Source organism: Dipodomys merriami, unplaced genomic scaffold, assembly GCF_024711535.1.
Source record: "Dipodomys merriami isolate MVZ:Mamm:240054 unplaced genomic scaffold, mDipMer1.0.p SCAF_2068, whole genome shotgun sequence".
NCBI lineage: Eukaryota > Metazoa > Chordata > Mammalia > Rodentia > Heteromyidae > Dipodomys > Dipodomys merriami.
Window position 1 is genome coordinate 46,642 of NW_027203458.1, and position 14,125 is coordinate 60,766.

The window sequence follows — 14,125 nt, forward strand, 5'->3', positions numbered from 1 at the left end:
TTTATAAAGCCATGGTTAAGGCACTAATTCAGAAGTATTTATTCATTGGCTAGTTTTTTAGTTTATTTAAAGATATATATATATATATATATATACATACATTTTTAATATATCTACATAGATATTATTAAAACATAGCTTTGAAGTGTACCTAAAAGCATATGTGCTCATGTAAAGTTATACAACTGTACAAGCTTGATTTTTTATTTTCAGTTTGTTGGTGCCATAAATTAGGTGGGATGTGTGTACTGTTGTTTTTTTCTCTGTTTTTGGAGGATTTCTCTCTGCTTTCTTCCCCTACTCCCCTCTCTCTGCACTTGAATGCAGCTTGCTCTTTCTTGGCTTGATTGTTCATAGCTGATTTTCTACCACTTCAGCTATACCTGTAGCCTTGCTTTTTGCCAGTTAATTGGAGATGTCGTTTCTCAGGCTTTTCTGCCTGGATTGGCTTTGAAATTTCATCTTCCAGTTCTCACCTCTTGAGTAGCTGGGATTAAAGATGTGAGCCACTGGGGTGCCTAGGGATGAATTCGACTTTGGTTGGTGTATTCTTTCTGTTTTTCTAAGCATGGGATCATCTACTATAGAATTTCTGTGAATGTCCTGGGTCTGAATTAAGATATATAATACATATGCTAATCTGTATAGTTCTCATAAGATGTAATCAATTTAATACATGTTATAAGTGTAATAATAGTCAATATAAATAATGAATGAATGAATAGTGCAAGAAATAAAATAAATACACAGTAAAATAATATGGGGTAAACATAAGTATGTAGATATTAATCATTATTTCAAATGTGGATGAATATTACTTTAACAGGATTGGGATTGAATTCAGGCCTAGGGAACAGGCCTGAATTGCTTGTCTTCAAAGATGGTGAGTTTCCCCATCCCCCACAGTGCATTAGATTTACCCAGACTCTCAGTTCAAATGCCAGGCCTGAGAGGAAAAATAAAAGTTTTGAATGCCAAGCTGGGGAGCTTCATTAGTATTTTTACAATTTTTTTTTCGTGGGGCTTGAGCTCTGGCCTTGGGCACTGTCCATGCACTCTTCAGCTCAAAGCGAGTGCACTACCGCTTGAGCCACAGCACCACTTCTGGTTTTCTAGTGCTTTATTGGAGATAAGAGTCTCATGGGCTGTACAGCCTGGGTTGGATTGAACCACAATCCTAAGCCTCTTGAGTAGCTAGAATTACAGGTGTGAGCCACCGGCGCCCAGATATTTCTAATATTTTAAAATTTTATTGATTGATTGATTGGTTGCCAATCACGGGGCTTGCACTGAAGTTGTGGCAACACTGCCTGAGATTCCATCACCCTAGGCTGGGATGGTGCAGCCTCTGGACTCACGGCCGATCATGGGATGGTACGCCTCAGGGGCTGACAGGAAAACAAAATGAAATCAGCACCAAAAAAAACCGCGATCTGTGGATGGTCGGCGGTTTCTTGGTTTTCCTTCCTTGCATGGTGACCATCCTGGTTTCAAATGACATGGCTGCAACCTGTAGGTTACCTGGCACTGCTGAAGGCTGGCAGGCTGGCAGTGAAGCCATAGGCCAACCTGGACACCTAGGTCCTGAGTTTGAATCCCGGTCATGCCACTTCCAAAGGGCTGGGGAGCCTGAGAAACTATTGCCTGTCCATAAGAGCACCAGAGGACTGTGAACAATGTCATGGTTCGATGAGTAGTTCATCAATCAGTCTAGCAGAAAATTAGACCCAATAATCACAGGACACCGACTGATTTTAATTCATAGTTCATTATGCACTAAAAGAATACTATTGATTAAATGGAGTCCTCACTAAAGACCTGAGAATCCGTACGAGCGTAGTATGTGTCATTGAACACTAAATAGATATTTCTGGCAGTATGTAAATATCTAAATTTATATTTATTTGTATCGCATCATATGCATAGAACATTTTTGCTATTTTGGCCAAACCTGGAACTCGATCCCAGGTCTTCAGATCCACTTGGCACCTGCATGGCTAGATGCTGCCATGCTGACACTCACCCCTTCAGGAATTGGGCCTCCTAGTCCCTCAGTCAAGGTCCCATCATTGCCAAAGTTTCTTCCTGGTGTAAGATTCCATGTGTGACACCTGTTTTCCTTTTCTGTGCAAGTGCTGGGTTTTAAGTATGATGTGCATGTTATGTATTCAAAGCTATATGCTATGGAATAGATTGGAACAAATGTAATAAATGTTATAGGTGTACTCACAGTCCATAAAATAAATGCTAACTCAATCAATCAATTAATAATAATAAAATATAATGAATCACTCCAACAAACATGATTTAAAATGAATATAGAGATATAACTCCAATATTTAAAATGTCTATAAATGTTTTGTTTTTCAGTACTGGTGCTTGAATTCAGGCCTAGGGAAGAGTTGAGAAGTGCATGCATGATTCACATAGGAAATGATAGGTAAGATCTGAATTAAGACTGCATGAAGTGTGACAATAATAATTACATTCAGGAAATTGACGGATTGGGAAAGATCCAAGAATTGGTAGTCACATGGAAGATAGGATTCCAACACAGCTCACCACATCTCCTACTCTCTACAAACAGGCCTTTATTAGCATATTAATTTCAGCTTATGAATGGATGAATATGGTGCTCCACCCCCACCTCAGGGCTAGATCTCACGTCCTGTGTATGGCCTACCTCCTTAGTGGCTCACAAGCTGGTGTGCTCATGTTGACCCATTTGGCAGTTGGTTCTGCTAGGCCCTGAGTTCTACTTCTAGCATTGCCAAAAGGTTCATCCTGATGTGAGATGCCAAACCTTGCAGATGTTTTCCTATGCTGGGTCCTGGGTCACAGCTAGGATCTAGAAAGCATAGGAAACTCTATACCCATTGGAATAGGTTGTCATCCATGTGAGCACAGTTATATATTTCCTCCTATACTCAATAAAATACACAATACATAGATGAATAAGACACAAAATAAAAAGATTAACTGAAAACAAGGTGCATGCCACATCTTTATGTAAATAGAGATCCTATGTTTAAAAGAGGTGGGCTTGTCCAGTGCTGGGGCTTCCTTTGCATGGTGACAATTCTGGGTCCAAACATGGCTGCCTGCAGAGTGAAAGTGACCTGACATGGCTGAAAGCCTGCTGGTTTTTTGGGGTGCCACAGGCTAACCAGACAATGGAGGTCCCGAGAATGAATCCCAGTCAGCCCTTTTACTATGAGAGAACTGCTGGAGATCCTGGGACACTGGTTTCTGGGCCTAGGAAGGGTCCTGGAATGCAATCAATCTTATCTTTGAATGAGTAGTTCCTGCTTGATGTGAGTAGGAAATGATAGGCAAGATTCATGGGATATCGATTATTTTTAATGAAGAATTGATGAAGCATGACCATAATCATCACAGTTATGAAATGGAGGCATCGGGGAAGATCCAAGCATTGGTAGTCACAAGGTAGTTCCCATCACAGGTCTCCATCTCTTCTACACTATAAAAATATGTACTTATTTGCATACTAACTTGCACTTACAAATGCATGACTATTTTCCCCCCTCCTAATCCCCTTCTCCCAGGGCTGTATCTCAGGTCCTAGAACTGGCCTACCTCCTTAGTGGCTCACAAGCTGGTGTGCTCACTTTTGCCCATTCACCAATTGGGCCTGCTAGGCCCTGAGTTTGTATCCCAACACTGCCAAAAGATTATCCTGATGTGAGAAGCCTATCGATCCATCTGTTTTCCTGTCCTGAGAAAGACCTGGGTCTCAGGGAGGACGGAGATTACTACATAGGCAACTCTATACCCAAAGGAGTGGGTTGCCATACATGTCAGCACAGTTATATCTGTCATCATAATCAATAAAATACACATTACATCCATGCATAAGACACAAAATAAAGAGAACGAGTACACTGAATGCAAGATGTCACCCATCCATGTATGATAATATAGATCCTGTATTTAAACGATGAATTCATGATTATATTGATCCTCCCTTCCAGGGCTCAGTCTCAGAACCTGGGTACATCCTAGCTCCATAGTGGCTCACAGGCTGGTGTGCTCAAATTGACCCAATTCACCAATTGGGCCAGCTAGGCCCTGAGTTCAAATCCCAGCACTTGCGAAAGATTCATCTTGATGTGAGAAGCGCATCGATCCACCTGTTTTCCTGTCCTGTGAAAGTCCTGGGCCTCAGCCAGGATGGAGAATGCTATATAGGCAACTCTATAGCCATGGGAATAGGATGTCATCCATGTCAGCACAGATATACCTGTCACCATACTCAATAAAATAAACAATACATCCATGAATAAGACTCAAAATAAAAAAAAGATAACTACATTGAATGCAAGATGCATACCAAACCTGTATGTAAATAGAGATCCTATATGTAAAAGAGTTGGGCTTGTTATTTTGTCCAGTGCTTGGGCTTCAAATCAAGCCCTGGACCAGGCCTGACATTCTAGTCTTCAAGGATGGTGAGCTTCCCCTTCTCCCACAGTGCAATGGGGTTACCCAGACCTGAGTTTAAATCCCAGCTCTAGCAGTATCACAGTGTGAGTTCTTAGCTAGGGTGCTTCATTCATAATTTTTTATTTATTTATTTTTTTGCCAGAGCCGGGCCTTGAACTCAAGTCATGGCAACTCTGCCTCAGCTCTGATCATCCTAGGCTGCAGCCTCTGGACCCACAGACCTCGGACCCTAGGATCCAGGGGCTTGCTGGAAAAATAAAAGCCCCGAGGGGAAATAAAAGCGGTGGAAAGTTCCACCTGGCACTTTTACATTTATTTTCCTTTGCATGCTGACCATGCTGGGTCCAAACACGGTGGCCTGCAGAGTGAAGGTTACCTGGTGTGGCTGATGGCCTGTTGGCCATCAGAAGATCCAGAGGCCGACCCAGCAACGTAGGCCCCGGGGTCGAATCCTGGTCAGCCCCCATGCATTGAGGGAATGGTGGGAGATTCTGAGATACTCATTTCCAGACCTAGGAAGAGTCATGGAATTCGATGGATCTCATCTTTGAATGAGTAGTTCCAGTTTGATGCTAGTAGGAAATGATAGGCAGGACTTATGGGGTATAGATTATTTTTAATGAAGAGCTGATGAAACATGGCCATAATCATCACAGTCATGAAATGGAGGCATTGGGGAAGATCCAAGAATCATTAGTCACAAGGTAGACTGGATTCCATCACTGGTCGCCATCCTACTCTATACAAATATGTACTTATTTACATACTTCCTTTAGATTATGAAAGGATGACTGTTATGCTCCCCTTCTCCGCCCTGCCCCACGCCCACACGGGGCTCAATTTCAGGTCCTGGGAATGGCCTCGCTCCTTAGTGTCTCACAGTCTGGTGTGCTTACCTGGACCCATTCGCCTATTGGTCCTGCCATACCCCGAGGTCAGATCCCAGCACTGCCAAAAGATGAATCCTGATGTGAGAAGCCAATCGTTGCACCTGTTTCTCTGTCCTGTGAAAGTCCTGGGTCTCAGCTAGGATGCAGTATGCTATATAGGCAACTCTATATTCATGGGAATCAGTTGCCATCCATGTCAGCACAGTTATAGCTGTCATCTTATACAATAAAATACAAAATGCATCCATGACTAAGGCACACAATAAAAAGAATAACTACACTGAATGCATGATGCATTCCACATCCCTATGTAAAGAGAGATCCTATGTATAAAGTAGGTGAGCATATGATTTTTGCCAGTGCTTGGGCTTCAGTTCAGGCCCTGAGACTAGGCCTGACCTTGTAGTCTTCAAGGATGGTGAGCTTCACTTTCCCCCACAGTGCAACAAAGTTACCCAGTCCTGAGTTGGAATCTCAGAGGTGGCAGAAAAATGGTGAGAATTCTGAGCCAGGGTGTGCTATTGTTATTATTATTATTATTATTATTATTATTATTATTATTATTATTATTATTATTATTATTATTATTATTGCCAAGCATGGGATTTGAACTCAGTTCATGACAACTCTGCCTCAGCTTCAATCACCTCAGGCTGGTGGGCTCCCATGGGCTTGTAGCCGATCCTGGGATCCTAGGCTCTAAAACTTTGCAGGAAAAACTGACAGAAAAATGACAGGAAAAGATGACAGAAAAATGACAGAAAAAATGTCGCAGGATGGATTTTTTATATTTTCTTGTTTTGCACGGTGACCATCCTGGGTCTGAATTACACGGCTGCAAATGGTACTTCACCTTGCATTGGAGAAGGCTAACGGCCCATCAGGGAAACCATAGGCCCATGCGGCAAAATAGGCCCTGAGCTTGAATCCTGGTCCTGACACCTACCAGTGCGGGGAGATCCCAAGATACTTGTTCCTATGCATGGGAATAACAATGAAATGTTAGCAAACGCATGATTGAATGAGAAGTTTCTGCGTGTATTGGTGAAGTCCAAAATTAGAGGCAGTGATCCTAGGACAATGATTCATCTTAATGAATGGTTAATTAAGCATGAAAAGAATACTATTCCTTCAATGGTGGCATAATAAAGTCCTAAGAGTTAGTAGGAATGTAGTTGATGTCATTGAATATTACGTAGATATCTCTGGCACTATGTACAAATATATTTTTTTTGTTGTTCTACCACCTGTCTATCCATGTATGGCTATTTTGTCCACTCCTGCAGCTCAATCTCAGGGTCTGGAAATGCCCTGGCAGCTTCATTGGCTTGAGGTTGCAGTTTTGACACACCCATTCAGGGTCTGAATTGGGTCTGCTAGGCCCTGAGTTCAGATCCCAGCACTGCCAACAATTGGATCATGGAGTAAGAAGCTGAGTGTGATACCTGTTTTCCTTTTCTCTGAGAGTCCTGGGTGTCAGACATGATGGAGAACACATGTGCAAATCTAGATACTATGTGATGGGTTGTCATCAATATCATGAATGGAATGTGTGTCATCAGAGTCAATAAAAAATCTCATATCTAAAATATACTGGGAAATCAGAAAATTAAATCGCCCAACAACACATCCTCAAAGAAACAATTGCCCAATAAAAGAGTGGGCAAAGGACTTAAAGAGAAACTTCTCTGAAGAGGAAAGAAGCATGGCCAATAGACACATGAAGAAATGCTCAACCTCCATAGCCATAAAAGAAATGAAATCAAAACAACATTGAGATACCACCTCACACCAGTTAGAATGGCTATAATCAAGAACTCTAATAACAACAGATGCTGGAGGGGATGTGGACAGAAGAGAACCTTACTGCATTGTTGGTGGGAGTGTAAACTTGTTCAACCACTTTGGAAAGTAGTATGGAGGTTCCTCAAAAGACTCCACATAGAACTCTCCTATGACCCAGCAATCCCACTTTTGAGCATTTACCCAAATGTTTACAAACAAGACCACACTAAAGCTACCAGCACGACTATGTTTACTGCAGCACTATTTACTATAGCTAAGATATGGAACCAGCCCAGATGCCCCTCAGTAGATGAATGGATCAAGAAAACGTAGTATATATACACAATGGAATTCTATGCCTCCATCAGAAAGAATGACATTGCCCCATTTATTAGGAAATGGAAAGACTTGGAAAAAATTATATTAAGTGAAGTAAGCCAGGCCCAAAGAAACATAGGTCCCATGGTTTCCCTTATTTGCAATATCTAGTATATGTCTGGGTCAAGCAGAATAGGTCAGATAAGGTGATGTTAGGGAAATGAACCCTAAGATATGTACTCAAATGATTTTTCTCTCTCTTGTGATTGTTTCTAACACATGTATAATATTATTTCTTTGTTGCTTTGTACGTCCCTCTCCCACAGTATAACACCTGCTTTCACTGTATTTGATGTCGGTATAATTTGTGGAGGGAAACAGGAAAAATTAATCGTTTAAATAGGGATACAGGTGGACCCATTGCAGCAATGAGATGTACAAGTCGTTATGTCAAAAATGAACTTTACAACATTGGTGCAGGGGGAGTGCGGGGGAGGAGCAGGGAGGATTGGTTGGGGGGGTGAGAGGGAACATGGGAAGGGATGGGAAGTGGAAACAAAGGAGGAGGCTACAATGCTTGATATGAAATGTACTCATTATCTTGCCCATGTAATTGTATCCCCTATGTACAGTATTTTCACAATTAAAAAATGGAAAATAAATGAATAAAACAAAAATACAATAAATAACCAATACAAACAGGACATGGACTGAAAATCTATATGTAAGTAGAAATCTTACCTTTACAATATATATAAATAGAATTTTTCCAGGGCTGGGACTTTAATTCATGCCTAGGGACCAGGCCTCACTTTCTTGTCTTCAAGCATGGTGAGCTTCCCCTTCGTCCACAGTGCTTCAGAGTTACCCAGGCCTTAAGTTCAAAATCAAAGGTAGGAGAAACAGCGTGAATTGCAAGCCAGGGAGCTAATTTTTTTCTGCTTTTTGCTTTTTTTGCCAAGCATGGTCTTGAACTCAGGTCATGGTAACCGTGCCTCAGCTTTCATCACCATAGGCTGGGGTGCAGCCGCTGGAAACACAAGCTATCCTGGGATCCTAGAACTTCAGGCCCTGTGCAACGGGGGAATTGCACAGAAAAAAGTGGCAGGATGGCATTTTTACATTTTCTTACTTTGCAGTATGGCCATCTGGGTCTGAGTGATCTGGCTCCAAAGCATACTTCACCTTGCATTGCTGAAGGCTTGCAGGCTACTGAGGAAGCCATAATCCCGAACAATGATTAGCCAAGCACCAGTGGCTCTCACCAGTCCTCCTTGATACTTACAAGGCTGTGATAGGAGGATCATGGTCAAAGTAACCCTAGGCAGGAAAGTCCTTGAGACCCCTGTCCAACCTCAATGCCAACAAAGCCAGATGTAGAGCTGTGTGGCTCCAGTGGTAGAGGGCTAATCTTGAGCAAGAACACCTCATGGACTGTGACCAGATCCTGAGTTCAAGGTCCAGGACTGGCAAAAACAGACATACACACAATCTGTGCAGCCATCTGGCTAAAGCAGGTCTCCCTCTTGTCCCCAACTGGATTGGACAGACTTTCCTGGTAAAGGAGCTGCTGTCATGTTGACTAGGCCCATTTGGTCTGCATCCCAGGATTCCAGGCACACCCCCATTTTTTCATCATTCTTTTTCACCAATGGGATCCAAGAATAGTGGACATGCCCATATTACATGCTTCCCAGTAGCACCTGGAATCCCTCTGTTGGGTGACACCACTATCAGCAGTTGAGGAATGTAGAGGTGGCTGAGTGGTGAGCAAGAGACTCCAGGTGACTTTGAGGTAGAGTAGGAAACGATGTCCTAGTCAGTGAGTGGGAGAATAGAAGATTTTCTAGAGCCTGGGAATGTGGCCAGCCCAACTTTCCCGTCCTGGCGCTCAGATGTCTGAAACAATAAGAATCAATGAGAGAACTGTGGGCAAAAAGCTGCCACAAGAACACCAGCAGTATCCTCCCGACAGACCTGAAACATTCAAGAAAACAAAGAACACGAAAAAGGGAGGGATCCCCAAGACAAACACCACTGGGGAGCGAGATTGAATGGAGAGTCCAGCGAAAGGTGATGCCGACCATGGGCCTACCCTGACTTTGGACTCAGTCACAGCCACCAGGGTCCAGAGTGTCAAGGGTCCCAATCCCACCAAGGATCCACAGAGGTGCTACCTGCATATGGTGCCCACCCTGGACCACAGAAAAGAAGAAACCAGGCACTCTGTGCCAAGATCCAACCACTGAAGTAGGGAGACAGACCCGCAGGGTCAATGGGAGTAAGAGAGGGAGAAGATAGACCAGATACATGCAGCACCAAAAATGGAGGTAGAAATCCAAAAGGCACCCATACAGCGGTTGGTTTCGGCAGAAAGCGATTTACAATGTGCACTGGCCCAAGTGCAGCAGGCCGCTGATGACAGAGAAAGGGAGCATGAAGCTGTCACCAGCTGCCTACAAGCTACAGAGTGGCGTGTGGCAGAGCTGGAGATAGTGGCTTCTCTGGTCACTGCTGCAAAGGAGAAGACCAAAATGTTCCTCAAACAGCTGAATGATGTGATCCTTCAGCTCGAGGAAAATACCAGAAACTTTGATGACCTGGAGCAAGTGAACACAGAGTTGCAGGAGAAGGTGGAAGTGCTGTAGATACAGAGGAGCAACATGAAGAAGAGAATATGCAAGTTCCAACAAGCGCTGGAGGGCATTAGGTACTGAAGATGGAGTTGAATAACCTGGAGGAACAACTTCATATCCAGGTCCAGGAAAACCAGTCTCCGTCTTCAGAACGTGGAGCAGCAGGAGCAACTGCAGAGACTGGAGGAGAAAGCCTAGGATCAGCAGGAGACCCCTGAGACCCCACGATATGCATGTGTGTGGGATAGACAACCGGAGGAAAAGCTGGCCCTGCTGTGGGACGCTCTCCACCGGGTGAGCAGTGAGAAGGAGGAGCTTGCCAGCATCCTGGACACAAAGCAGCAGATGAAGAAACATCTGCGGGAGCAGTAGGACTGCTCAGAGAAGAAGATAGAGAAATGGATAGTGGTGGCTGAGAGAGAGAGAGCCAAGCAGCTCAGGAGCAGCAGGAGCAGTCCCTGGGCCAGTGCAGGAGTTCAGAACCTCCTGTGAATGGCACATTGTCTCCAATGAGCGACTGTGGTCTGAGAAGGAGGCCCTGCAGCAGCACTTAGAGAGGCAGATCCAGCTGCTGGAGCAGCTGATGCAAGTGAAGGGCTCAACAAACTGGAGGGACCAGGTGGTGTCCCCGAAGTGGCAGGACACTCTCAAGTGCCTGGAAGCCACCAGATCACAGGAGGAATGCCTGCAAGCCCAGCTGAGCTTCCTGGCTTTCCCTGGGGAAGGGGAAGGGATGAGCCCTGGAGAAGCAAAAGGTAACTAGGTGAATCCCCCCCACCACATGTGACCATCACACAGGATGGAGAGGTTCCCCAGACCAAGAGTGACATGGCTCTGAGAGTGCTCTTGGAGGATGAGATCCACAGGGGGAAACTCCTGACCCAAGAATGGTGGGCTAGCTTCAGGCACCCCATGGCCAACCCAGCAGCTCAGTGCCAGACTGAGCTGGAGCCACAGACCCTCATCCATGACCTGCCTGATGAGGTGGACTTCCAGAGTCCAGCAGGTGAGCTCCACCATTGATGCAGCCAGCTTTTGGCACACATCCAAACTATCAAGGAGTCCCTCATGGTGTGTAAAGAGCAGATGTTGGTCCTGAATGAGCTATGTTGGGAAAAAGCCCAGTGCATGCACTGGCTGTCTCAGGAGAAGATCGAGAAGAGGAGAGTGTTTAGGAGCTGCTGTCACTCCTAGCCAGGGAAAGCACAGACAGCAGTTTCCAGATGCCAGCACAGGCTGAGCCTCCCATCCCCCTCCCCAACACTGCTTCAGAAGCAACTTGAAGACAGCATGGAAACTGCCAGAGGAGAGGTCAGGGTTCCCGACCCCATAGTGGATTCCCCCAAGGAGCAGGTCCCGCCCCAGATGCCCCACATCCAGATCTGCCCACAGCTTCCAGGCTCAGGGGAGGAGTGCTCTCTCACTTTCTCCGGTAGACTGATGTAGATGACGACTCTCTATGTGACATACTGACTCTCAAAAGCGTTGGCAGCCACCAGAAGTAGGTGACCAAGTGGCTTTCTCTCAGGCCTCCATCTGCCGGGCAACGGGAAGGTTAAACTGGGGGTAGGGTAGGGCAGAGGCTGAAGGGAGTTGGCCCAAACTCAAGGGACATCTAATGGCCTATTGGTGGCCCATTGGTGACTTCTGGCATGCTAGGCAAACACTCTACCACTGATCCACATTCTCAGCTAGGATGATTTTTCCCCCTCCCAAACCCATATGGCCATTCCTCAGATAAATAGGAAGTAGGGGCTAGGATTAATATGAAGCACAAGTCTGGTTCAACCCAAAATATTCCCCTGCCCCCTCTTCCCACACCCTGAGTTGAAGTTTTTCTTCTACCATTGAGGGATGAGAGAGGGAGGGGGGAGTCCCAAGAAAATACCAACAACAGTGGCCCCCTGAGTCCCACATCCTTCCCCACACAAGTGGTCCTCCAGATTCCAATCTTACCTGACTCAATGTAAAGTCTAAACTGTCTCCCTACCACTGCAAGGCTCAGGATGAAATAAAAGTCAGCCCAGGCCTCAGCCCACACCCAAAGTGGAAGCTCCTAGTCCCAGACCTACTTCCACCTCTGACTGCCCCTAGTTAGGCCACACCCACCACTCACCACTATGATGGTGGTGATGACCTCATGGATGGATTCCAGGAAGAAGGTCTATGGCAAAGAGCAGAAGCATCAGGGTGAGCAGGGCAGAAGGAGGTGGGGTGATTGCTCTGGGATCTTCCTTGGAGCCCTCCCATCCAGCCAGAACCATGCTGACCCAAAGCACGAACAAGGCCAGGGGGTGAGACGAGATGGAGGAGCACAGGATTAAAGGAGGTACTGCTTTGTCTTGGAGGACTTGATTAATTCCAATTATAATTAATTCCAATTACATTTGGCCCATGACAATCCCAAAGACATCATGCAATGCCTCTCCGTGTTGTTGTTGGTCGTGAAGGCTGTCCCTGAGCTCTTTTTCTCAAGGCTGGCACTCTACCACTTGAGCCACACTGCCATTTTTGTTTTCTGATGGTTCATCGATAAGAGTCTCATACACTGTCCTGCCCAGACTGGCTTGGCACCATGATCCTCCAGATCTCAGCTTCCTGCGTAGCTAGAATGACAGGCATGAGCCACCAGTGCCCAGTATGTGATGCCTTTTGAAGGCATCTTGGCGAGTCTGTAAAGGAGCCCCAAAGGGCCTGGATAGACGATGACCCAATCAAGGAGCCGGGATGGGGGAAGGTTGACCTTCTAGCCATTCTGTTCCTCCAAAATTGAAGATGCCAGGTGATGTTGTATGCACCAAACATCTGGGCCAGCAGCCACCAGGCTTAGTGGGGGAAAAAGTAGAGAATACCCAAAGACTGCAGTGTAGAAATCTCTGATTTTGCATATATGTGGTGTGTGTGTTTGTGTTTGTGTGTGTGTGTGTGTGTGTGTGTGTGTGTGTGTGTGCAGCCCCACTTCCTTTTTGATGGTTAATTGTAGGTATGAGTCTCAAGGACTTTGCTGTCCATGGTGGCTTTGAATCATGATTGGGGGCCCCAGGGAAGCAAGAGTAAACACAAGTGACAAGTACAATCCCTATTGTGGGCCACTCCTGCCCCCTGGTGGCCACACACGGAACATGCGGTCTCATGCCATTATCCTCTAGAGTTCAATTTGGGCAAGTTACTAGGGCCAAGCTGACTTTTGCTCACCCTGATTGCTGATGCCTGAGTAGGTCTGTTCAACCCTAGGCCCAGAGAGCTCCAGGAGGCCCAGCTTTCCAGGGCAACAGGGAAGGGAGAGGTCAGCTCCAGGCTGAGCTAAGAGCCTTTGCCCACGGATACCCTAACTTGGCCTTACTTATCACCATAAGACCTGTCAGAGAAAAACCCCAAAAAACAAAATTGGATCTGTGCCTCCAAGTGTTAGAGCTCTAGCATTGAACCAAAGAGCTCAGGGACAGGGCCCCCAAGCTTTGAGTTCAAGACCCCCAGCTGACTTCCCTCATAAAACACAGCTTGTCTAAATGTGAACTGGTAGGATTTGTGACGTGTTTCTGAAGAATGGTGATACTGAAGAAAGCACCCTAATTCTAATGACAGCTGAACTTGTGACATACAGCTATGTGCTGAGTCCTTCACAGGGCGCTATTTACTGGGTCCTTCCCTCATGGGAGTTATATGCTGAGTCCTTAAAAAGATGCTGTTTGCTGAGTCATCCCAAAGGGTGCTATGTGCTGAATCCCTGAGAAGAGTGGGCCATCCTGGTTTTTTTTTAAGGGGGCTTTTTGCTGAGTCCATTACACAAAGTATTGTACTCTGAGTCCTTCAAAAGTTGTGGTGTGTTAATGCATCCTAAAGGGTCCTGCTATGTGTGAGCCATTGAGAAGAGAGGGATGAAGTGTATTTTGAGTGCTGTGTGCCAAGTCCTTTCCATAGGGTGCTCTGTACTGTCCTTCAAATGGTGCTGTGTGCTGAGAGCTTCCACAGTGTGGTATGTGCTGAGTCCTTCAAAATTGTTCTGTGTGCTGGGTTTATCTAAGGAAGCTG

At 45.4% G+C, this 14,125-nt stretch overlaps 1 long non-coding RNA gene across 2 annotated transcripts; it reads right to left on the reverse strand.

Annotated features, from left to right (window-relative positions):
• Positions 1-6,154: 6,154 nt before the first annotated feature.
• Positions 6,155-12,155, reverse strand: LOC138833413 (uncharacterized). 2 transcript variants are annotated; one of them, XR_011373898.1, is made up of 5 exons: positions 12,050-12,155; positions 11,518-11,629; positions 9,161-9,356; positions 8,199-8,331; positions 6,155-6,330 (listed from the first exon to the last, which is right to left on the reverse strand). It is a non-coding gene; the product is annotated as an uncharacterized lncRNA (long non-coding RNA). The 2 variants fall into 2 exon arrangements; XR_011373897.1 differs by lacking the exon at positions 11,518-11,629.
• Between the last annotated feature and the right edge of the window lie 1,970 nt (positions 12,156-14,125).